Source organism: Anolis sagrei, chromosome 2 (assembly GCF_037176765.1).
Source record: "Anolis sagrei isolate rAnoSag1 chromosome 2, rAnoSag1.mat, whole genome shotgun sequence".
Lineage (NCBI taxonomy): Eukaryota > Metazoa > Chordata > Lepidosauria > Squamata > Dactyloidae > Anolis > Anolis sagrei.
The window spans coordinates 95,666,806-95,689,882 of record NC_090022.1 but is presented as its reverse complement, the minus strand read 5'-3'; the positions used below and the strand labels follow the sequence as shown (position 1 = coordinate 95,689,882).

Genomic DNA, 23,077 nt, shown 5'->3' with positions numbered 1-23,077 from the left:
GAGTAAAATAAAATAAAATAAAATAAGAAGGAAGAGGGAAAGGATAAAAGGGGGAAATTTCAGGTTCCATTCTTCATCTTTGCATTGTGTAGATTAAAATATTTTAGTGTTATTATTGTTATTTCCTTATTGAAGCATTTTATTATTTATGTATTTATTTATTCATTCATTTATTACATTGTTATTGTCATGGAGTCATATCTGGTGTGTTCAAAACACCAGAACACCTCTATGCTATGAGTTCACAGTCAAGGTTGAGGAATGAAAACAAAATGAGAACATCTGTGGCCCAGCGTGGGAAGGAGCCTGATAAAACACAAACTGGAAGACCTGGAGGCTGGACCAAGGAACTTTCGGAAATTGAGGGAATGGAGCTTTTGGGGTATTGAACTAAGAAGTTGCTCATGATTTCTTCATTTCTAACTTTGCTGTATAGTAGCAACCTAGATTTAAAGAAATGTTCAGTATTTCCTTGTGAGTAAATTTAATTGCTATCAAGGTTCTGCTACCATCACAGAACAGTACACATGTCTTTTCTTTCAAAGCACCCAAGGCAGTGGACATATCTCTCTTCATTTTCACTTTTATCCTCATAACAATCCTGTGATGTAGTCATAGTAAGGACCTTATCACATTGAGGCCAGGATTCACCATACATCATGGCGAATCCAGTGGAGCCTGGTGTGGGGCTTGGAGAATCTGTTGGCCTGCAACATGTACTGCCTGCCTTGACACTCAACTCATCCCACAGGGGAAAACATCACCATCTGCCCCCCCCCCCCCCCGTTGTTTCCTATGCAACACAGGAAGCCTCCCATGTTGCCACTGCTGCCTCCTGCAACACTTCAACTTCACTTGAGGTATGGAACCTCACTGGAAGTAGATTGATGGGCTTCATGCCCCAAGTGAAGTCAAAGTGTCAAGGGAGGGCAATTTTGACCATCTGATAAGACCATAAAAGACCATGACTGGCCCAATATTGCTAAGAGTCATGTCTGGCTCAAAATTTGAACCAGATCTTAGTGCACTATTATAATATACTTCTAAACCAGACACATCACATCACCCAGACTGGTTCATGTCTAGTTTTGCTCTTATGCTATGAAAAAAGAGGGGGAAAAGAAACTGAATGCAAACACACACACCACCAAATCTAACAAAATGAACAGAGAAAAACATTTGTGTTCTGCTTGTAGATTTTTATGATCCCACTTGGCGCAGTCCACCCTTTCCATAGCAAGGATATGCCTTTAAATAAATACAGATCCCACAGGCTATCCCTTGAGCAGTGCATCTTGTTCAGTCATCCATCTTGTGGGAAATCTTTAGAGCATGATTTACTTAAAAGCTGTGCTGCTACTGCAGTGCCTACTGTGTGCCAAGGACGGTGCTAGCAGAGCAGATGCATCTGTTGTGCTTATTTACCGGTCTTGCTGTCTGTCAGGGGACTGTGTCAGGTTTCCTTCTTCCCAGAGCTGCCCCCTCTGTTTGGTGGCAGCTTATGGCTTGAGACTGAAAGGGTCCTTTCCCACCTCTCCATCAGACAGGGGCTCTGAAGGCAGCTGAAAGCAGCAGAACAGCCAGAACGACAGCCAAGGCAATTGTTTGCATAGAAGAACTCAGCCTCTCTGATTGCCCTGCCATAGCACCCTTTTGCTCTGGATACTATTTTGGAAGCTTTCCAGACACCTGACCTGGGTGTCACAGCTCATCATCTCTGTTCTCTGCAATAACAGAAAGAAAGAGGACGGATCCACATTGCAGAAGGGAACTATTGAAACTGGAGTGGAGGGAAGGAAACCTGCCAGACACGCACACCTCCTTCCTCTAGTCAGAGTGCCACAGGCAAGAATTTTGCTTCCTGACATCAACAACAGAAGCTCCGACAAGGTTGTCAGCCTGAAACCGTGTCCAACAGGTAAGATAGTATCACTGAATATAACTTCTTCTGAATGCTTCAGACTGAAAAGAGATGGAATGTGAAAAAGAGCTGAGTGAGAGGAAAGTTATTTATGGCAGAATGTGTATGGGCTTTGGAAAGGCTAATGTTGTTTCTGAAGGAGAGAGAATTTGATAGTAATACTATTTTGACGGTTGATGATGTCAAAGTTAATATGAACTTCCTTTTAAGTCAAAATTTATCTCTGGTTCTTATTCACACACAAACACTGCACATGTTGCAGGGCATACATTCAAGGAATGAGAGCCATGTAATCCGGAAAGAAGGATCTCTGCCTTTCCCTATATATTGGACTACAAACTCCATCTACCATCATGTTGTTGGGAATTGTGGGGGTTCAACACATCCCGAGAGCATACAAGTGGAGAAAACAATGGCTGAGTAGGAGTAAGTGAGTGATGAAGTTAAAAGACTGTTAACATCTATGGGCTTTGTTTAGATATTAACTGTCTGGTTTCTATATTAACATATAGAGCAAAGTGACTCCTAGGATTACTATGTGAGTTTTGCATGTTTACGAAAGTGTAACTATAGCCTGCTTTTAAAGATCTACCAATTATTTAGTGTCATTTGGCTTCTTCTGTGGATGCAGGGAAGCATCTGACCAGAACAGAAGATGGCATCCAATGTTATCTTTGCCTGTCTAGTCCTTTGCCTGTCTACAGGTATAGTTCTTCTACTTCTTTCTTCCCATTCTACTTCTGACCAGCCTTCATTTAAATGGTGCTGCTTGGAAGGATCTCCTTTATGCTCTTCATGCATATGTTGCTATTACTAAAGAATCCTAGAATCCCAGAGTTGGCAGGAAACCCAAGTGCCATTTAGTCCACTCCCTAACATGCAGGAATATACATTTCTGAGAGATGGCCATCCAAACTTTCTTTAAAGACCTTCAGTGAAATAGAGTCCAGCACTCTTTGAGGCCACTGACAAATAGCTTTTGCCATGAGAAAATTCTTGCTAATGTTTAGGTGGAGTATTTTTCATATAATTTGAATCCATTCATGTGTGTCTTAGTCTCTGGAGCAGCAGAAAAATATCTTGTTCCACCACTATATGATATCCTCTTATATATTTTGGCTATCATATCAACTAACACTCTTCTCTTCCCTGAGCTTAAATGCATCCAGCCCTCTAAGCCATTTCTAAAATGTTCTCATGGGACTTAGTTTCCAGACATTTTACTGTGGTTACCTTTTTCTGGTCAATTTCCAGCTTGTCAATATGCTTTCAGAGCTGTGGTGCTCAGAACTGTGCAGAACATTGATATGAGATTTGATCAAATAGGAAAAGAGTGGGGCTATTATTTCGCTTCTTACAGACACTGTACTCTGTTGTTGGTTGGTTTGCCAAGGGTTTTGTGAGAGTCAGATCCCCCACTTTAGTATTTAGATTCTCTTTGTATTTGATAATGTCTTGGCCTACAGCTACTCAGATGATGTACTCATCTACCCAATTGAATATGCACCAAAAGTTCAGATTTAACCTGAAAAATAGGATAGATTTAGTTTTAAAGTCTGCTATTCATTTGCAAGTCGAAATACAATTTAGTCTCTTGTACTGGCATCCTTTCCCTATTGAATCTGGCCACATTAAAGATAACTATCTATAGCAAGAGTTCTTCTGCCTGGATGTTTCTTTCTTTGTTTCCTTAAATTCCCACATTGTAATGCAATGTGTCTCTGTAAATTGCCTACATGTACACACTTATGGAAGATAGTCCAAGGTAAACTGTCATCTCATAGTTAGTTCCTTAGCTTTCTATATATGCTGCAACTATTGATCACATTCATAATTCTACTTCTTTGTGTAGTGGGGGATTTCAAGAATGCAGGGTTCACCCAGGCTACCTCACAAAGAGCATATACACCTGTTGTAATATTTGCATTTTATCATAGTTTTATCTATGAACCTACTGGAACACATGGGTGGGGACAACATTTGAACACATCCGTGGACAAACTCTAGCTGCCTCTGGCTTTTTGTCTTGAACTTCAACTGCAGGATATCCCTTGTTTCTCCTCTAGATTGTTTTACCTAAACATCTAGATATATATTTTTGTGTGTGTCAGGAGCGACTTAAGAAACTGCAAGTTGCTTCTGATGTGAGAGAATTGGCCGTCTGCAAAGACGTTGCCCAGGGGACGCCCGGATGTTTTGATGTTTTACCATCCTTTTGGGAGGCTTCTCTCATGTCCCCGCATGGGGGGGGGGGGCAGGAGCTGATAGAGTGAGCTCATCCATGCTTTCCCTGGATTCGAACCTGCAACCTGTCGGTCTTCAGTCCCACCAGCACAAGGGTTTAACCCATTGCACCACCGGGGGCTCCATAACATCTAGATGACAACCAAGAATGGAAGCAGGGCAGAAAGTACTTTTTTGGTGGAAGATGAAATATAATTTAGTTACGTGAAATGCATTTAAACAAATGTACAAAGTCTGCCAAAATGGCTCTCATTTTCTAAAGGTGCAACCAGCTACAGTAAACAACCTGTTCTCTGTTTTAAAATACAGTTTCCATTTGCTCTGTTGCCAGCTAACCAATAGTTACGGAATGTGAGCATTCTAATCCAAAACATCTAGGAGCATCATGTTGCTTTTCCTCATTTTCCCTGACAAAGAAAATACTTGTCAACTTTGCCAAGTCCATTAAGGCAGTCCTAAACAGTATTTCTCTATCCTGTGTGACTTTTCCATCAGCTCTCCACATTTACAATTATATACTCTTGGGGCTATAGCAGAGCCGATAATCTGTACATTTTAGCCTTAATGGCTTTATTTTATTATTATTACTTAAATTGTATACCACCTTTCTTACCTCGAAGGTGACTCATTAAAACAAGAAATTGAAAATACATATAACATTAAACATTAGAACAATTATTTAAAAAACACACAGTCCAAACTTGTAATCCGAGGCTGTTCCAGTCATCCAGTTTTCTCTTTGTTAGAAAAACATCCACCAAAATTCTCATGCAAACCCAGAAAGCTTAAGAACTCATTGTGGCAATTCTTACTTTTAAAAACAACTACTTGAAATAGAATTCAATTTCACTGCCTTATGGAGAATACCAGCTCACATTTGATTATACTAAAGTTTGCATCATCAGACAGCCCAAGTGTTCATAGTATTAGCTGTATCTTCTGCTAGCTTCTTGCCCACTCAGTAGAATTAGGAAAAGGCTTTTGAGACAAGAAGTCATATCTTGTATAATGGCATCTGAGGCAGTTATTTCCAGACAGGTTTGTCCGTTCATATATTTTCTTCTTCATGCAAAATAACTGGCAGAAAGATCTGGCCTTAATTGCTAGGAAACCCAATAGCCACATTTGTAGAAAAATGAAGGGGATAGGGAAGTCTTCTCATCATTAACAGGCCTCACCTGTAAAGGAAAACAGGGAACCCATTAGCAACCACACAGTTGTGAAGGTACTGGAGATGAAAACTGTGCCTGAATTTGGCCAGACAGAAGTACAGATAAGACCAGTCCTGCCATTTGGAAGAGTGAAGCAGCTACCTCAGGTATCAGATTTGGGTGTAACAAAATAGCAAACAATTATCAAATCTGAGGCTTTTCTAGCTAGAAATACAGTGAGATGTTTGGATGGATTTTCTGTTTCCTTAATGTATTCTCTGTGACCACTTGTTTTGGGTACAATACATCCTCACTTAGGTTGGGTGGAGACAACAAACCATCCTCACCTAAAGCAGGAAAATGTGTGGGATGGCTCTGACAGATAAGAATCACAGGAAAATGTTTAATCGAGGATATATTGGAGGAAACATTTGCATGAGTAGCTGGTTTTAAGCATATCTTTTTGTCTGTTAATGCCATGATAAACTCAATGGACAGAGTAGGTTTGATGAATAGAGGGATTTCGTTAGTTAATTAATTATTGAAAGTATCTCCGTTCTGCTCTATATGAAAGGATCTCAGTGTGGTATTTCATTGGCCATATCAAATAATAGTAACAACACATGCTGTGACATGTACCCCACTACAAGTCCAGTTATTCCTGTTATGGGCAATTTATTATGCCTCATAAAAATGCACAATTTATGAAACTTTAAGTAGATGCTTTTATCAATCTCAAAAATTCACCCCAGCAGTAGCATGAGTTCAGCAAATACTGACCTCATGCTACTGTTGGGGTGAATTTTCTAGGCAAGCTGGGATAAATAGATTTTGCTTTCAAAGCACTCTTTTTAAAGGATTATGTCACTTGTCACTAACAGTTCTTGTCATCATGAAAGAGGATGTATTTATCCCCCAACATTTAGCTACATTTGCATCTTTGTTTTGAAATCCAGGGGTAAGACTGCCTGCTGAAGTAAAGCACATGTTTTGGCATCTCAACTCAGCTAAACCTGCCCTGTTTCCATCTCTGCTGAAATCACAGTGCTCACGCATTCTGACTAATGCCCCCAAAGGAAATGCTTCGTGCTTCCAGTAAAGAGTCTCATATGCTAAAACTTTGACACAGTCATTTGTGGGAAAGGGATGATATTTGGGAGCTGCCAAATAGTTCAGGTAAAGGAGAGGACAACGGGGACAGCAAAGTGTTATTGCTGAAGGCTAAGCTGGAAGGAGAGCATGTGTAACAAAGTGCATATGGGAGGGGCGGTTTCTCAACTCATTCCTGTTTAATTTAGTTTTCCGCCTTATAATGACGCTGCTGCAACACACTTGTTCTTCCACCTGCTGAGAGAAAGATATATATTCTCCCTCTCATTGGTGGGGTGGGAATTACAATCCAGAGATCCATGTGGAGTAGAAAGCTTGCTGCATGTTCTGCTTGCACGAGTCAACAGAACATTTAAGTATTTGTGGAAGTGAGAAGTTGGCTAAGTATTAGCACAAAAGAAACATACAGGCCACCACTCAACCATTCTAGAGCACCTCCCTTTTCATACTAGCATATGAGCACTAGAATACCCATACTTGTTCTCTCTTCCCATCTCTCTCCTCGTTGGCCCCATCTACACAGCCATATTATCCAGTTTCTGAATCCAGATTAGCTTCTTTGGACTGGATTATATGGCAGTGTAGATCCAGCTGTAGAAACACATACAATTTTCAGAGTGAATATGTGTAGATACGCCGGCTCTATGTTTCCTTTGTTGCAATGAAAACCATAAATGGGAATAGTCTATAGTTTCAGAATATGGATTCCATAAAGGCAAATATATAGTGACTTGGGGGTTTGAAGCTCATGTGATTGAAATAGTGTCTGGGTTACAATATATAATTTGTTTTTAAATTGTTAATGGTGTTTGGAAGTTTTTTATTTTTTATTAAATTCTTTCAAGTTTCTAACAAGTTATCTTAATGGCTCCTGTTTCAAGTGAAGATCTGAGCACTTGGAAATATAAATTGGAAGGCTTATCCAGTGACCTGAATGAGGGATGAAACTAGGCTATTATTTTCAGTCATTGCACTTTATTGTACAAAGCTGCAACTCCATGGCAGTGACACACTCACTCATATTTATAGCCAGCATGAGCACCCTCACTAGCAGCCAGATTATTCACTGGAGCCCAGTACAGGTCCACTCCCATTATGCAGCAGCTCCATTGGTGGCCGGTCTGCTTTTGGGCTAAATACAAAGTGCTGGTCATTACCTTTAAAGCCCTAAACAGCTCAGGTCCAGGCTATTTGACTAATCACATCTCCTACTATAAACTAACTCGGGCACTGCTCTCAGTCCCACCCCCATCCCAAGCACAGCTGGTGGGAATAAGAGAACGGGCCTTCTCTATTATCGCCTTCACCTCCTGAACTCCCTCCCTAAAGGAATAAAGCTGGCTCCCTCCCCTATCTCCTTAAAAAAAAACAACTGAAAACTTACTTTTGCTTATTAGCATATGGAGAGGAGGAGGATTAAATGATGAGAGACCGCTTCTAGACCTCTGATTTAAAACTATTATTGTATGCGGACTAGCCCAGTCAACTTCACTGGCCACATAACTCACATATCTTAGTGAACCTTCATTGGCTTATGTTAAGTAACACAGATGTTTTATGGTTAGGTTTTATGTTAGATACAATTTTTGATAGATTACATTTTATTTAATTTATAGATGTCATGTTAAACATTGTTTTCATATGTGGGATTATTCTGTCGTGACCCACAGTATTTTGAGCGATTATGTTGGTATTTGTTATCGTACTGCCCTTGAAGGAGCTGGGGGTGGTAACGGCCGACAGGGAGCTCTGGCGTGGGCTGGTCCATGAGGTCACGAAGAGTCAGAGACGACTGAACAAATGAACAACAAACTGAGGCAATGAATGTTTGCCTTTTTTTCTTTGTTGGAATCTGCGGGGAGATAGGGCGGAATATAAATAAAGTTATTGTTATTATTGTTATTATTATACCTCGCTCCATTCACACAATTGTGCAAATTTGCTGATCTGTGTTCCTGCACCCATGCATTTACATACTCTCATAATCTCACATTCCCACATTACCACTGATCTGTAATTTTTTCTGTTATTATTTTAAAAGCATTTTTGCTGATTCAGCAATGGTTATTGTTTTTAAAACACACAAGATAAACAACACTAGAATAGTGAAGGGGACAGAAGAGAATGGGTGAGGAGAATCCCACCCCTTGATTTCACTTCACTGACAACATGCCAGTGCAGAAGTGGATTAAACCCATCGTACAATGTTGTCGGATTGACAATTATTGATGGGTTTTGCCCAACAAGAACTGAGGATGGGTTAATCATAGGGAGGAATCACACTGGCAGTGAAATATGCAAAGCACTGTGTGATAATCCATCAGTATAAAATGATGGTACTGGTACCATGCTGGTTTGCCTCCCTTGTATAATACATCACTTACATCCTTAGCTGGTAAGTCAGGAGGGAAACAATTTTAAGTGAGTAGTTAAAATGTAATGACTGACTCATACTTCTTCAATTTAAAATAATAGGCAATTTATATCCTAAACTTTTGTTTTAAAAATGCTCGCTATAGGCTTTTGTTAGTTTACTGATCTCATAGGATTTTGTTAATCTTACTTTGTGAATTTGTTAGATGATCTTGATCTTAGCAAATGGGTAGGCACAATTTAATGAATTACAGAGAAATTAGGTGATCATGACTGTGCCTTATTATAAAGACCTTACTTTTAGCTTGCCTGGTAAAATTCATTCATTACCGCTGCACCCAGTGTTTCATCTGACACCTTTTATAATGACTCGAATTAACTGTGTCAAAGGGGTAAGTAAGGTATTAGTCATGTTTGGGCTTCATAATAATCCCCAGTATTCCCTGTAAGGAACTTGTGTATGCCCGTTTTACTTAGGAACGGCAGGCTGCAGTTATAGTGCCTTGCCTACTTCAAGGCGTGGAGAGCACATATCCCTTGATGATGGCTTCAAAATTTCAGCAAAATCATCTGACCTCTTCACAGGAGTGAGTCATTGCATGTCTCTGGGACCAGTTCACATAATTTAATTTCAAACTTTAATACAATTTATTTATTTATTTATTTAAAATACAGCATGACCTCTTTATCCATGGATGTCATATGGCTATATGTGAAATCATGAATAATAGTGACCCCTATTGAAACTTAGTCATATCGGGGACCTAGAAAATGCCTAGAGAGGACATACTTTTCCATGCAGGCAATGATTCTGGCAACTAGGGCTTGAATTCTCTCTCAGCCTTGGGCAAGTCACACACTCTCAACTTCAGAGAAAGACAATTGCACCCACTCCTGAATAAATCTTGTTGATGAAATCATGTGATGGGGTTGTATTAAGGTTTCCATAAATTGGAAACAACTTAAAGGCATGCAACAACAACAACAACAACAAACAGGACTCTGTCCCATTGCAAGTATTAAGGTGAGATTTAACTGCCATTTATGTTGGTATCCATACATAAAATAATAAAATTATAGAGTTGGAAGAGACTTCATGAGTTACTGAATTCAACTTCCTGCTCAGTGTAGATCTCCAGCAAAGCATTCCTAGAAGTGATCCAGAGAAGAAGACATGGAACAAAAGAGCAATCTTTCTATTAGGTTGTAGTCCATCTGGGGTCAGCCCTAGAAGAGACTGTTGATGAATAATTGGACATAAATAACTGAAGCTAATGTTAACCATGATAAAGTTTTATTCAAATATCTGTCTTAAAAATGTAAATAATGGCCTGAAAGGAATTAGCAGAATCTGTGTGCAAGAGAAGACCATTGAGGAGGGAATACTGTTTCATAGCTATTTCCTCCTTTCACATTCATGGTTAAATAATTCCACCGGCAATCCAGTACATGTTTTCCTGGGAATAAGTCTCATTAACTAAGTGCCTCATACGTTTTTGAACAGACAAAAGAAAATTTGATAGTAAGAGAATTATTCCTCTTCAGAATTTCATGTCAATACGTTGGGGCCCTCCGGCCATATAGATTGAGGCTCTGTGGGCTGAGAGTTTTCAGAGTTAAAATTCAAAAGTGCACCCTTTCCAAGATCTTTTTAGAAGATATGGCCCATTTACACTGGGTTGATGTTGTCATCAAGTGATGAACATTTATGTGGGAATCAGTTATTGTTAACCATGAGAAATGCTTACCTTTTTTCTGGATTATGTGACCAGCTAAAAACACATCGTACAAGGACAGCGCAGTAGAGTTCAAATACTAGACATTTTATTCATGCTCAGGGTACTCCAGACTAAGTTGAGGGTTGATTTCTGCAAATAGAAGGCAAAGGGCAAAACAGAAAATAAGTTGTTACTTGTGCTGTTTATAGTCTGGCTGGAAATAGCGGGCAACTTGTTTGAGAGTCTGTCGTACTTCTGTTTACAATCTCCATCCAGCAGTGCAAATGGCACCACATATTATTCACACCACTTAAAGACTTCAATCTCCAGAGAAGATGGTGGTTCCGCTATCTAGTTTAGAGATGTCTTGGAAGCTCACTGAGTTATATGAGCTTTGTACTTCATTGGTTCAAGTCTAGGTAAAAGTAAAATAAAAATACATTTTGTGTGGTTAAGTCATTCCCCTTCATGACAAGTTTCAAACCACTTGAAGGGAACCACCCTGACTTTCCATTCTACTGCAAGAACATCAAACCTAAAGGATAGCAACCAGCTAGCCAGACTTGTCCACCTCTCTTTTGTAAGAAAATAATGTTACCTCAAAGAATACTAATACAGTATCAGAAAGTTCCTAAAAACATATAAGACTGGATCTAACATCATGCCTCTGCTAGCATATCACGATTCTGGTCCTCTTCTCCTTCGGCCTGCAGCATGCCCCACCACTTAGGGCCTCTTGCTTGGATCCTAAGCATGCATCAACACAGCAAATTCTATGTAAGGTTGCATGAATTCAAGCTCATGGCTTGATTGAATCAAAGGTTTGATCTAAAATTCTTAATAAAAATTTTAACATTATTTCCTTGCAAAAAGAACGAAAACCAGTAGTTTTCCAGAAAAAAACAACAACAATGTTTGCTGGTCAGATGCATCAGACTTGCATAAGAAGTATGATATGTGAAATTCATTCACAACTGTACAGAAATCTAGAGTGTGTGTTTGGAAGTTAGCGAGACTATTGATGGCCCAAACCATTGCTACAGTCTTTGTTTTGTCCCCATTAGATAATGCACCAAGTTTTGTGATTCTGTGGTCAAGTATATGGATTTGTATAGTAGCATAGTAGCAGATACAACATTACAGCATAGTTCAGTTCTTTTCCTGTTTATTCATTCTGTCAAAGTATACACATATGTACCATCTTGCTGATTTAAGACAGGCCTTGTTCTGACGGGCAAAGGAGCTAGTGCTTGGCTCAGAAGACCTTTCTAAAACAGAATAATAGCTTCTGGAGGGAATTGCTTTTCATTCTCAGTATTACTCAGACATAGTTTGGGAAATTTCATTTTGTTTTTGGATTAGAGCTCCATGTTTCTTAGATGATTTGGGAAGTTGTAATTCAAAAAAGCATAACCCCCGTTTCTATGTGCGATAACTTTTAAAAGTTATTGTAAGGCATCTTAAATTGCATTGTGGGAAAAGGTTGAAGTATAAAGCCAATAAATAAATACTGCTCCTAAAATAAGAAAATAAAAATTGAATTGCTTTCATAAATTCATTAAAACAGACTTGCAAGAAAATGATGTCATCAGCATTAAGGATAAACTATTGTATTTTTGAAGTTCATCTTTCAATTAACACTTCCCACTTCACAGAAGATCTTCCATCACTGAAGCAAGTAGGGGAGACTTATCACCCCGCCCCCTTTAGTTCCCTATGTGTCTGTAAATTATGCTCTAAAATAATACAGACTTTCCAGGGCAGATATGGGGTAATTTTAAATGAATGTTAATATAATTGATGTTTTAACAATGTGTTTTAATTTTAATTCTTATTGTAATTGTTGTGTTTGGCATCTAATTGTTGTTGGTTGTGAGGCCACCCTGAGCGCCCCCCCCCCCCCCCAGTGAGAAGGATGAGATATAAATATATGAAATAAATAAATAAATAAATAAATAGGCTGCAAAGGGGAAGGAAAAAAATCCCAACTTGCAAGGACTGATATCTTTGTCATATTGCATTTCAGTCATACAAAACCTCTTGAAAGTGAATTAGATTAATTATACGTCTCACCTTGAGCTGTCTGCTCTAATTTATTTTGCCCTTTCTTGCCCTTTCTGGCAGAGGTCTTTCCCAGCCCTACTACCTGGGAGTTCCTTAATGAGAAATAAGCACTCTGGTTTTTGCCTCTGTCAAAAATATACAGTTTTCTTCCTTACCTGTGATATGGGCTGTGCAAAGCCACTGTGTTTATCCTTTCTGCCTATAGTTGCTTCTTTAGCATCCATGCAATTGGTGACTAGAAAAATATTGAATTCATATCAAAGAGGCAAGCAATATAATTCGCATCATCAGCCATAACAGTCAGGGTGACAGTAATATATGCCATGCATTTTACATGGATGTATTCTAAAAGAGCTAGAGTGGTACAGTGGTTTGAGTATTGGCCATGGAGTTTAGGAGGCCAGGGCTTAACTCTCAGCTCAGCTTCAAACTCTCCTCTGAATCAATATTGCCAAGAAAATCCTAAAACTGGGTCACTATAAGTTCAAGTCGACTTGAAGAAACCTAATAACAACAAAAGCTGTACTGTGAAAGAAACAAAAGGTAGCACGATGCAGCCTTAAGAATTTTTCCTTATATATATAGATAGATAGAGATATATAGTAATTAAAAATATTTAACACAATGCAATTGCATTGTTACATTGACTATTTCCAGATCTATACTTCTCCACCCCTACCCCCATCAAGCCTTAAGAACTATTAGCGCTGCTTGTGTTATTGGATCTCACAGCAACATTTGACACAATCGACCACAATCTTTTGACCCACCGCCTTGCTGCTGTTGGAGTCAGGGGGACAGCTTTAAATTGGCTGTCCTCCTTTCTTCACAACCGTGGAGAGCGAGTAGAGAGGGGAGGCCTGGTCTCTGAGAGGTCCCCTCTATCTTGTGGGGTCCCTCAGGGGGCCATTCTCTCCCCTCTGTTGTTTACCATTTATATGCAACCACTTGCTCGGCTGGTTCGAGGTTTTGGGCTCGATGACACTCAGCTAGTGCTGAAGATGGAAGGCCGACCGGACTTTGTACCCGATTGTTTCCATCAGTGCCTCAAGGCCGTTACTGGATGGCTGCGTGCCAGCAGGTTGAGGGTGAATCCAGCACAGACAGAGATCCTATGGCTGGGTCAACCAGGCAGTGGGGATATCCAGCTGTCTACCGTGGATGGCGAGGCACTACACCCATCATCGTTGGTAAAGAGTCTGGGAGTCCTTTTGGACCCTCTGCTGACGATGGAGGCCCAGGTCTCCGCCATTAGCAGAACCGCCTTTTTTCATCTGCGGCAGGCTAGACGGCTGGCCCCCTATCTGTCCAGGGACAACCTAGCTATGGTGATCCAGGCTGCGGTCATCTCAAGACTGGACTACTGTAACGCCCTCTACATTGGCCTTCCTCTGTCGGTGATCCGGAAGCTCAAGTTGGTACAAAATGCAGCTGTTCGGCTTCTTGCGGGAATTCCGATGAGATGCCACATAACACCGATCTTACTACAGCTGCATTGGTTACCAATTGAGCACCGGATCACTTTCAAAGTGATGGTACTCACCTTTAAGGCCTTGCATGGTCTGGGGCCGTTGTACCTGAGGGACTGCCTCACCCCCTACCAACCCCAGAGATCCCTCCGATCTGAGGACCAAGATCTATTGGAAATTCCCAGTGTCAAGACCTTGCGTCTAACAGCAACCAGATGCAGAGCCTTTACAGCAGTGGCACCATCACTCTGGAATACTCTACCACCTGAAGTCTGTGCCTTGCGGGACCTATCAGCTTTCCGCAGGGCATGTAAGACATATTTGTTTCGACAGGCCTTTGATCTCTGACATTGTTGTTTTAAATTGTTTTTAAATTGTGTTGGATTTTAGCCTGTTCTTGTAAGCCGCTCCGAGCCCCAGGGGAGTGGCGGCATATAAGTTTGAATTATAAATAAATAAATTATAGGCAGTCAACACCTGGCTCCTTGCATGTATCTCTGGGAGGGTTTAGTAAGCACATTTTTAATCTTGTTCTACAAAAGGATCCATGTTTGATGTTTGGTATATTCAGTGCAGGATAGAGCTGACCTATAACTAGCAAGACTGCTAGTTAGTTCAGGGCAGCCACCTTCCGGGTGGGCTGGAGAACAGTCCCCAGAACTCCAGGGGACTGGCTGGAATTGTAGCCCAAACAATCTGGAGGGTGCTGGGTTGGATAAGGTTACCATAGATGGTACTGAGCTTAATAAGCTAATATTTTTTCTCAGATGAAAGCAACTTCCACAGAAATATACATTTGTGGATTTCACTTTTGCAGATTTGATTATTCATGGATTTAGTAATATAGTATCTTTAGATCTTCTAGGAGAACTTCTACTAGAAGTTGACCACAGAATCATACTGGAAGATCTCAACATTCTAGGAAGAACACTTCTCTAGGAATCTCTCAGTCCTCCAGGGTGATTCTGTGGTTGACATCTGACTCAAGTTGGCTATAGAGTCATCCTTGAGGGCCTAAAGATTCCTAGAGAGTTATTCTCTTAGGTTAAAAAGGCAGGTATTTTATCCGTGTTTTTTCCCATTTCCGTGGGGGTCCTACACCTCTATCACTAGTGAAAGTGGAAGTCCCATTGTATTTCTTTTAGCAAAAAGGTCTAGGAGATAGCAAGTGCAGCAGCCATATAGTACTCCATAATATCCACATTCTTTCAGAGAGACAAAATTGTAAGTACAACATTTTAAAATACTGAAGACTCCCTCCCCACATCATAATGTGAAATAAATCATGGAGAAGAAAATGTTTCAGGAACAAATCCACAGGGAATTTCTTTATGTACTGTAGCAGCTGTTATTACAGTATAATTTCCATTGGGTGGGAAGCAAGGATTTTTTAAAGATATGTTTTTCTTTGGCCCAGGCATTATTCTTGTGTACTGTAGATTGCAGCCTACAAATCCTGGAAAGAGCTTTAGGAAAGTATCCACCACCTTCAGTCCTCCAGGAGACATAAATAGATGCAATAATCAACTGGACACCTGCCTCTTTCCAGTAACATAGATCTTATGACACATTGTATATACAGAAGGCTGGGGGTTCATAGAAAGTTCTAGGTTGTAGTGCAGATTTGTTTAGTTATTCCCCTGACCTTGCCAATATCACAGGATCAGATTGCTCTCTGTGCATAAATACTCCAATTACTGCTTAATTTGAAGGTATGCATGCACCCCAGCAGGGGCCTGTGTGGATTGAAACTATATGACAGCTCAACAACAGTGACACAATACATAAACCCATCTGAGAGGGCAAAGAGCCAATGTGATGTAATGGTTTGACTGACAGACCATAGATTTGGAGACCAGGGTTGGAATCCCTGCTTGGCCAAATCACACTCTCTCAACCTCAGAGGAAGGCAAAAACAAACCCCTCTGAATAACTCTTCCCCAAAAAACTATAACAGGATCACCTTAGCTCACTATAAGTGTGAAATGACTTGAAGGCACACAATAACAAATCTGCAAAAGTTAATTTTATTGGCAAATGAGCAATGGACAAGGCTGGCTTAAGTAGGCAAACTACCTTAAAGTGAATCTTGAGTATATGACCCAGGATACATTTCAAGTCAATCTATCCCAAACATACTTTCAAAATTTGGTAAAAATCTATCCAGCTATTTTTGTTTGATGCAATAACAGACATAAACTTAATTTCTACCTGTCAGGTCCCCAGGGTGATGCACAATATCAACAGGTCAGGCTTGAATGAATATTGTCTTGGCAATAAGTTGCCATAACAATTATTCCAGAATTGGCATACTGACCTCAGGTGTTTTGAAAAGATGTATTTTGGATTACAACTCCCAGAATTCTCCCATCATAGCTACTTGATATCTTGGTTGGAAACTGCTAGGTGCATTTCCAAGCTCTGATTTTAGGGACATTCATATAAACATAGAAATTTCTTTATACAGTAAAACATTTTATAGTCAGTCCACGGGACTTCTTTTGCATCTTGCATTTTCATTTCCCATTGTGACTTCCAGATGTTCATGAGATAGAGACTTCACATTGCACTCCATCAGGCAGGTGGCTTCCGGATGTCAAAAGGAATTACTGCATGCTTCATTTCCTAAATTGTTATTATTATTATTATTATTATTATTATTAACTTTATTTGTACCCCGCTAGCATCTCCCGAAGGACTCGATGCGGCTTACACGGGCCGAAGCCACAAAACACAATACAATAGAAAACATAACACAGCAATAAACAAAGCAAATCAAACAATTAAGCAAAATAACCACAATGACAATACATCAAGACACTATTAAAACTGGTTCGGCCAGCGCAATGGGGTACAGGGTTAAAAGTGCTGAGATGGCAGGAGGAACGTAGGATTAAAAGTGCGGTGTGCAGCAGCATTAGTTGTGCTAAAGTGCATCTAGGACTTGGGATGGGGATTCCTAATCTGCGAAGGCACATCGGAACAGCCAAGTTTTTAGGTTCCTTCTGAAAACTGCCAGAGTAGGGGCCTGACGAAGCTCTTTTGGAAGGGCATTCCAAAGTCGGGGGGCCGCCACAGAGAAGGCCCTGTCCCGCGTCCCCACCAAGCGCGCTTGCGACGTAGGTGGGATAACGAGCAGGGCCTCCCCAGATGACCGGAGCGAGCGTGTGGGTTCGTAGATGGAAATGCGGTCACGCAGGTAGGGTGGTCCCAAACCGTTCAGGGCTTTGTAGGTGAGCACCTGCACCTTGAATTGGGCTCGGAAAATAAATGGCAGCCAGTGGAGCTCCTTGAACAAGAGGGTTGACCTCTCTTGATAATGAGCTCCAGTTAGCATCCTGGCTGCTGCCCGCTGGACCAATTGTAGTTTCCGAGCCGTCTTCAAGGGCAGCCCCACGTAGAGCGCATTGCAGTAATCCATTCTAGAGGTGACCAAGGCGTGGACCAACCCGGCCAGATCCGCCTTCACGAGGTACGGTCGCAGCTGGCGCACAAGTCTCAGTTGTGCAAAGGCCCTCCCGGATACCGCCGACACCTGAGCCTCAAGTGTAAGCGAAGAATCCAAGAGGACTCCCAAACTGCGGACCTGTGGCTTCAGGGGGAGTGTAACCCCGTCCAACACAGGTTGCCACCCTATACCCCGATCCGGTTTACGATCGACCAGGAGGACCTCTGTCTTGTCGGGATTGATCTTCAGCTTGTTCTTCCTCATCCAGATCGACACAGCGGCCAGGCACTCGTCCAGCACCCGAGAAGCCTCCTTGGAATTAGGTGGAAAGGAGTAGTAGAGTTGTGTGTCATCCGCATAGAGATGGCACCCAACTCCAAAACTCCGGATGACCTCTCCCAGCGGTTTCATGTAGATGTTGAAGAGCATGGGCGACAAGATAGATCCTTGCGGGACCCCACAGGTCAAAGGCCAGGGGTCCGAGCAGGCGTCTCCCAGCTTCACCAACTGGGTACGTCCCTCCAGGAAGGACCGGAGCCACGACAGAACCGTGCCCCCAAGGCCCATCCCAGAGAGACGACCCAGGAGGATACCATGATCGATGGTATCGAAAGCCGCTGAGATGTCCAGGAGAACCAACAGGGTCACACTCCCCCTGTCCAGCTCTCTACGGAGGTCATCCACCAAGGCGACCAAGGCTGTCTCGGTGCCATGACCAGGCCTGAAACCAGACTGTGCCTGATCTAGGTAGTTGGTATCGTCTAGGAAGCCCTGGAGCTGCGAGGCGACCACCCGCTCCAGCACCTTACCCAGGAAAGGGAGGTTGGAGACTGGTCTGTAGTTATTCAGCACCGTGGAGTCAAGGGAAGCTTTTTTGAGGAGTGGACGAACCACTGCCTGTTTCAAACCAGATGGAAAAATCCCTTGCTCCAACGATGTATTGATAATCAATACAAACCAGTCAACCAACCCCTCCCTGGCTGATTTAATGAGCTAAGATGGGCATGGGTCTAGAGGTGAGGTGGTCGCCCTCACAGCCCCAAGAACCCCCTCTACGGTTTCAGGAAGAACAAGCCTAAAAGAATCCCACAAAATTGGACAAGCAGGTACCTCCGTCACCTCTTCAGGCACTGCGATGGAATTGGAGTCGAGCTCGAGGCGTATCTGGGCGACTTTATCTGCAAAATGGTGTGAGAAATCGCGACACCGAGCTGCGGGGTCGTCAGGGACCTCCTCCACCGCAGGTGGGTGGAGGAGTTCTCCCACGACCCGAAACAGCTCCGATGATCTATTTGCTGCAGATGCTATACGAGCGGTCGTGAATGACTTCCTGGCCGCCCGTATGGCCACGGAGTATGCCTTAAGAGAGGCTCTAGCCCGTGTTCGATCAGATACATCTCGAGATTTCCTCCATTTGCGCTCTAGCCCCCTTCTCGTGTGCTTCATCACAGCCAGCTCCTCGGTGAACCAAGGAGATGGCCTGTCACGACGCAACGAGATGGGGCGTTCGGGTGCGATCATATCTAACGCCCTGGCCATCTCCCCGTTATAGAGAGTTACCAAGGCGTCGATAGAATCGCCAGGCTCCAAGGCAGGAAGAACCCTAAGATTCCTCAGGAATCCATCCGGATCCATCAGTCTCCTAGGGCGGACCATCTTAATTTGTCCTCCACCCCTGCGGAGGTTTAGGGTCGCAGTAAGTCTAAATGTGATCAGATGATGGTCAGACCATGACACTGGAAGGATGTTTTGATCTTCCACTCTGATCAATTCGTCGTCCGCCACAAAGACAAGGTCGAGAGTGTGCCCAGCTTGATGCGTGGGGCCGGATATTATCTGTGACAGTGCTATGGCCGTCATGGTGGCCATAAAGTCCTGAGCTGCGCCAGATAAAGTGGTCTCGGCGTGGATGTTAAAGTCTCCCAGCACCACCAGGCGCTGGGAGACCAAGGCCGAATTAGAGACCACCTCCGCTAACTCAGACAGGGAAGCTGCTGGATCTCGGGGTGGACGATACACCAACAGGAACCCCACACTGTCACGGCTCCCCACCTTCAAGTGGACACATTCAAACCCAGAAGCTTGCGGGACAACGCATCTGGTCACGGCGATGGATTGCCGGAAGACCACTGCGACCCCTCCTCCCCGCCCCCCTTGTCTAGCCTGCTGATGCACTCCAAAACCTGGTGGGCACAGCTGAGAGAGATTTACTCCCCCCAGCTCGTCCAACCAGGTCTCGGTAATGCATGCCAGATCCGCCCTCTCATCCAGGATCAGGTCCTGGATGGCCGCAGTCTTACCATTAACGGATCTGGCATTAATCAGCAGGACCTTTAGACCAAGGGGGCTGCCATGGAGCCTACCACTACCTACCTTCTCCAGGGTCGCAAGGACTCTGTTGCGCTTCTCCCTGGGATGACGGTGACCCGCTATTCTCCTCCCCCACACGACTTGAATGGCACCCCCCTCCTCCGGAACCCTCTCCCCCCCTACATGGCTGGGGTCTGTAACTAGTCAGCTCTCAGAGGAAGGAGTCGGGCTGGGGAATAGTCTCCCTTGGGCGTTGGGAAGGGATGTTTCTGAAGATGAGGTAGATAATGAAACATCAAGGGAGCTGAGTGGACTGAATAAGGGAAGGGTTCTCGAGCGAAGGAGTGTGGCTGGTTGAGTGGGGGCGACCGGGACGGATGGAGTCTCAAAATTATATGAACCAGGAGGGGGGGCCCTAACCGGTGAGCTAGTTGTGGATGCACGGGGACCTGATGGGGAATGGCAAGAAGGAACCCCGGAGGCAAATAAGGGGCGTATCTGAGGGTCCACAACTACCCTCCTAATGGTAATGCCCCATTTCTTTAAATCATAGCGCTTTGCCATAAGCTCTCCAAGCCATGAGTTGTCTTCTGGTGTTATTTGAAGACGGGAGGAACGGTCAGATGATTGGTAGTCCCTCCATAACCACACTATGGCTTCTAGTCTTATTTCCTGTGGTCTTTTACCCAGGATTTGGGCCAAGGAGTTACAAACTGCCCTCTTAGAGGTCCATCTGCCTCTGTTTATCATTTGGTCAGCAATGTCCACCGCAAACATGTCAGTTTGTAGATGTTGATCCTGAATGCAGGCTGCGGTTGGCTGAACCAAAAGGTCTGTTGTTGTATTGTTGATCGTCCTCTGAGCGGCCATCACAGACCGCTGCCACTCCACGATGTTCTCAGTCCTATGACTGCCCAAAGATTCTCCCCTTCCCTCAGTCAACTCATCATTCATTCCACGTTCAGCCCCAAGAACCCCAAGATCCGATGTGCCTTTCTCCCCATTTTGGCACAAGTCCTTAGTTAGATCTGCACACAAAGAGTTCTCAGTCTTTAGGGGAAAGGATTGCACAGGAATTCCTGAGAAAGAGGCAAAACCTCTAAGGAGGTGGTCCATTTTCTCGTTTAAAAACCTGAGTTGTAATAACACATGGTTAAACGATTCCCTCAGGAGGTCGTAAAAGTGCAAAAGATTATTCTTCGTTATGCCCTTCACATCGCTACTCCTAATTAAGTCTGAATTTCTGAATCCAACCTGGCAACCATGAAGAAGTAGGTTGGGAACACCAGCTTGCAAGACAGGACACTGAGCTTTTAAATGTATCAATAGCTTGAGGCCAGCCCTTCTCTGATATGCTGTTGACCCCATTCTGCCAAACATATTCTCATCTCAAAAAGATTGCTGATCTGCATTATTAAGCCAGTTATCCTGATGTGTACATCTGCATAGTATAGTGTATTGATCTCTGGAAACTTTTGCCAACTATGGTTTTTAAAAGTAAATTTTATTTTGCTGCCCACCTAACTATGGTTGGACATCTACTGCAATGCAATATTTGTGTGGCCAAGCTATCTGGTGTTTCTTTAAAACTGAAGTTCAGCAAAATCTGGAGACCTGGAAACCCCTGACCTATTTAAAATTATTATTATTATTATTATTATTATTATTATTATTATTATGTTTATTTATATCCCACTTTATCTCCCCTGAAGGAGACTCAAAGTGGCTTACATTAAAAGTATGACCACATACTTTTGTAATGTAAGGGGCCACAGAAGAACATCAGGTTAAACCGATAGCTGCAGAAAAACTTGCTGATCTGAAGGTTGACATTTTGAAGCCATGAAATGGGGTGAGCTCCCACTATTAGCCCTAGCTTTGGCCAACCTAACAGTTCAAAAACATGAAATGTAAGTAGTTCAATAGGTACCACCTTAACAGAAAGGTAAAAGGCACCCATGCATGCTGGCAAACACAACCAGGAGAGTCTGAGAACAACAGGCTCCTTGGCATGGAAAAATGGAACAAGACCACCTTCCCATGGCCAGAGTTGAGCATCGCCTCCAAATGCCAGGGATGAAAAGGGAAACCTTTGCCTTTGTTTGTGTATTGTATGTCATTGTTGTTACTGTATTAAAAAGGCATTGAATGTTTGCCTATATATGTGTAAAATTATATTCTATCACCTGGAGTTCCCTCGGGGAGATAGAGCGGAATATAAATAAAGTGTATCATTATTATAATTTAAAATATACAAACATGCAAACACTAAAATAGAATTAAACATAACAGTATAAAATTCAGAGTTAAAATCCATTGAAACATATTCAAAGCTAAAAACCACATCACCTTCCTCTTTAAAAGCCTGTCTGAATAAAAACGTTTTAGCCTGCTGCCGGAAAGACAACCGAGAGAAGGACCGTTCTGGCTTCGCTGGAAAGAAGGGAGTTCCGGAATTGAAATGTATGCTATCTCAAGCTTCTTGCAGGAAAGGGAGTGACAGAAATGTAAAAACAAACATATGAAAATCTGTGGATCTGGGAGATCTTCTTCAAAGAAACCTAGGCAGCAGTGATTTAAAAGGCAACATTTAAACCAGTGATTCTCCAAAAGAACCTTTTTCCATAGTTAAAAATGTCAATATTTATCAATTCATGTCAGCATTGACTGCAAGTGAATGCACTTACCACTCCATGCTCTCTCTTTCCAGAGTGCCTAAACATGGTCATAAAATAGAAAGAAAAGCTGGGTGGAAACTTATCAAAACAGCTGGGGAAATGTTATTCCAATCAACTCTTAGCCCTAACTGCAGTAGTCTTGCAAGGTTTTAGCTTTACCTTTCAGCACCCTCTGCTGGAGAGTAGCTCACTTGCTATTACCTAATACAAAAAAACCTGTCACCTTTATTTTAGGAACTGTATGATCACAATTTTCTGTTACATCTTTCCTGACATGTGTCCTTAAAGGACTCATTCCACATAAGACATTTCTTAGGTTTGTAGTTTTGTGGCAATCAACAAAAAAATGACACAGCCAGAGATGAAGGAATGCCTGTTGAAATTCCCTCTTCTATACAACTATTAAAGAAACCATAGCCCTCTCCAATTTTAAACTTGACAACTCAATGGAAATATAGTTCAAAACATAATCCAAATCAGTCCTTTGTGGTCCACTGAAACATTCTCTTCCCAGTTGATCCATCTGGGAAGTATGCAAAATGAAACAACAGAGGAAGGGTTGGATGTGTTCAGCCTGATGATGATGATGAT

The 23,077-nt window shown here is 42.4% G+C and overlaps 1 protein-coding gene across 2 annotated transcripts in view; it reads left to right on the top strand.

Moving 5' to 3' along the window:
• Positions 1-1,328: 1,328 nt before the first annotated feature.
• The window catches only part of FGF1 (fibroblast growth factor 1), a 79,105-nt gene continuing 57,356 nt past the window's right edge, over positions 1,329-23,077 (top strand). The window contains exon 1 of one of the 2 annotated variants that reach the window (XM_060765191.2): positions 1,329-1,918. The gene's annotated coding sequence lies outside the window, so the exon portion shown is untranslated. The remainder of the gene's footprint in view (positions 1,919-23,077) is intronic. The other variant, XM_060765187.2, reaches the window with a different exon arrangement.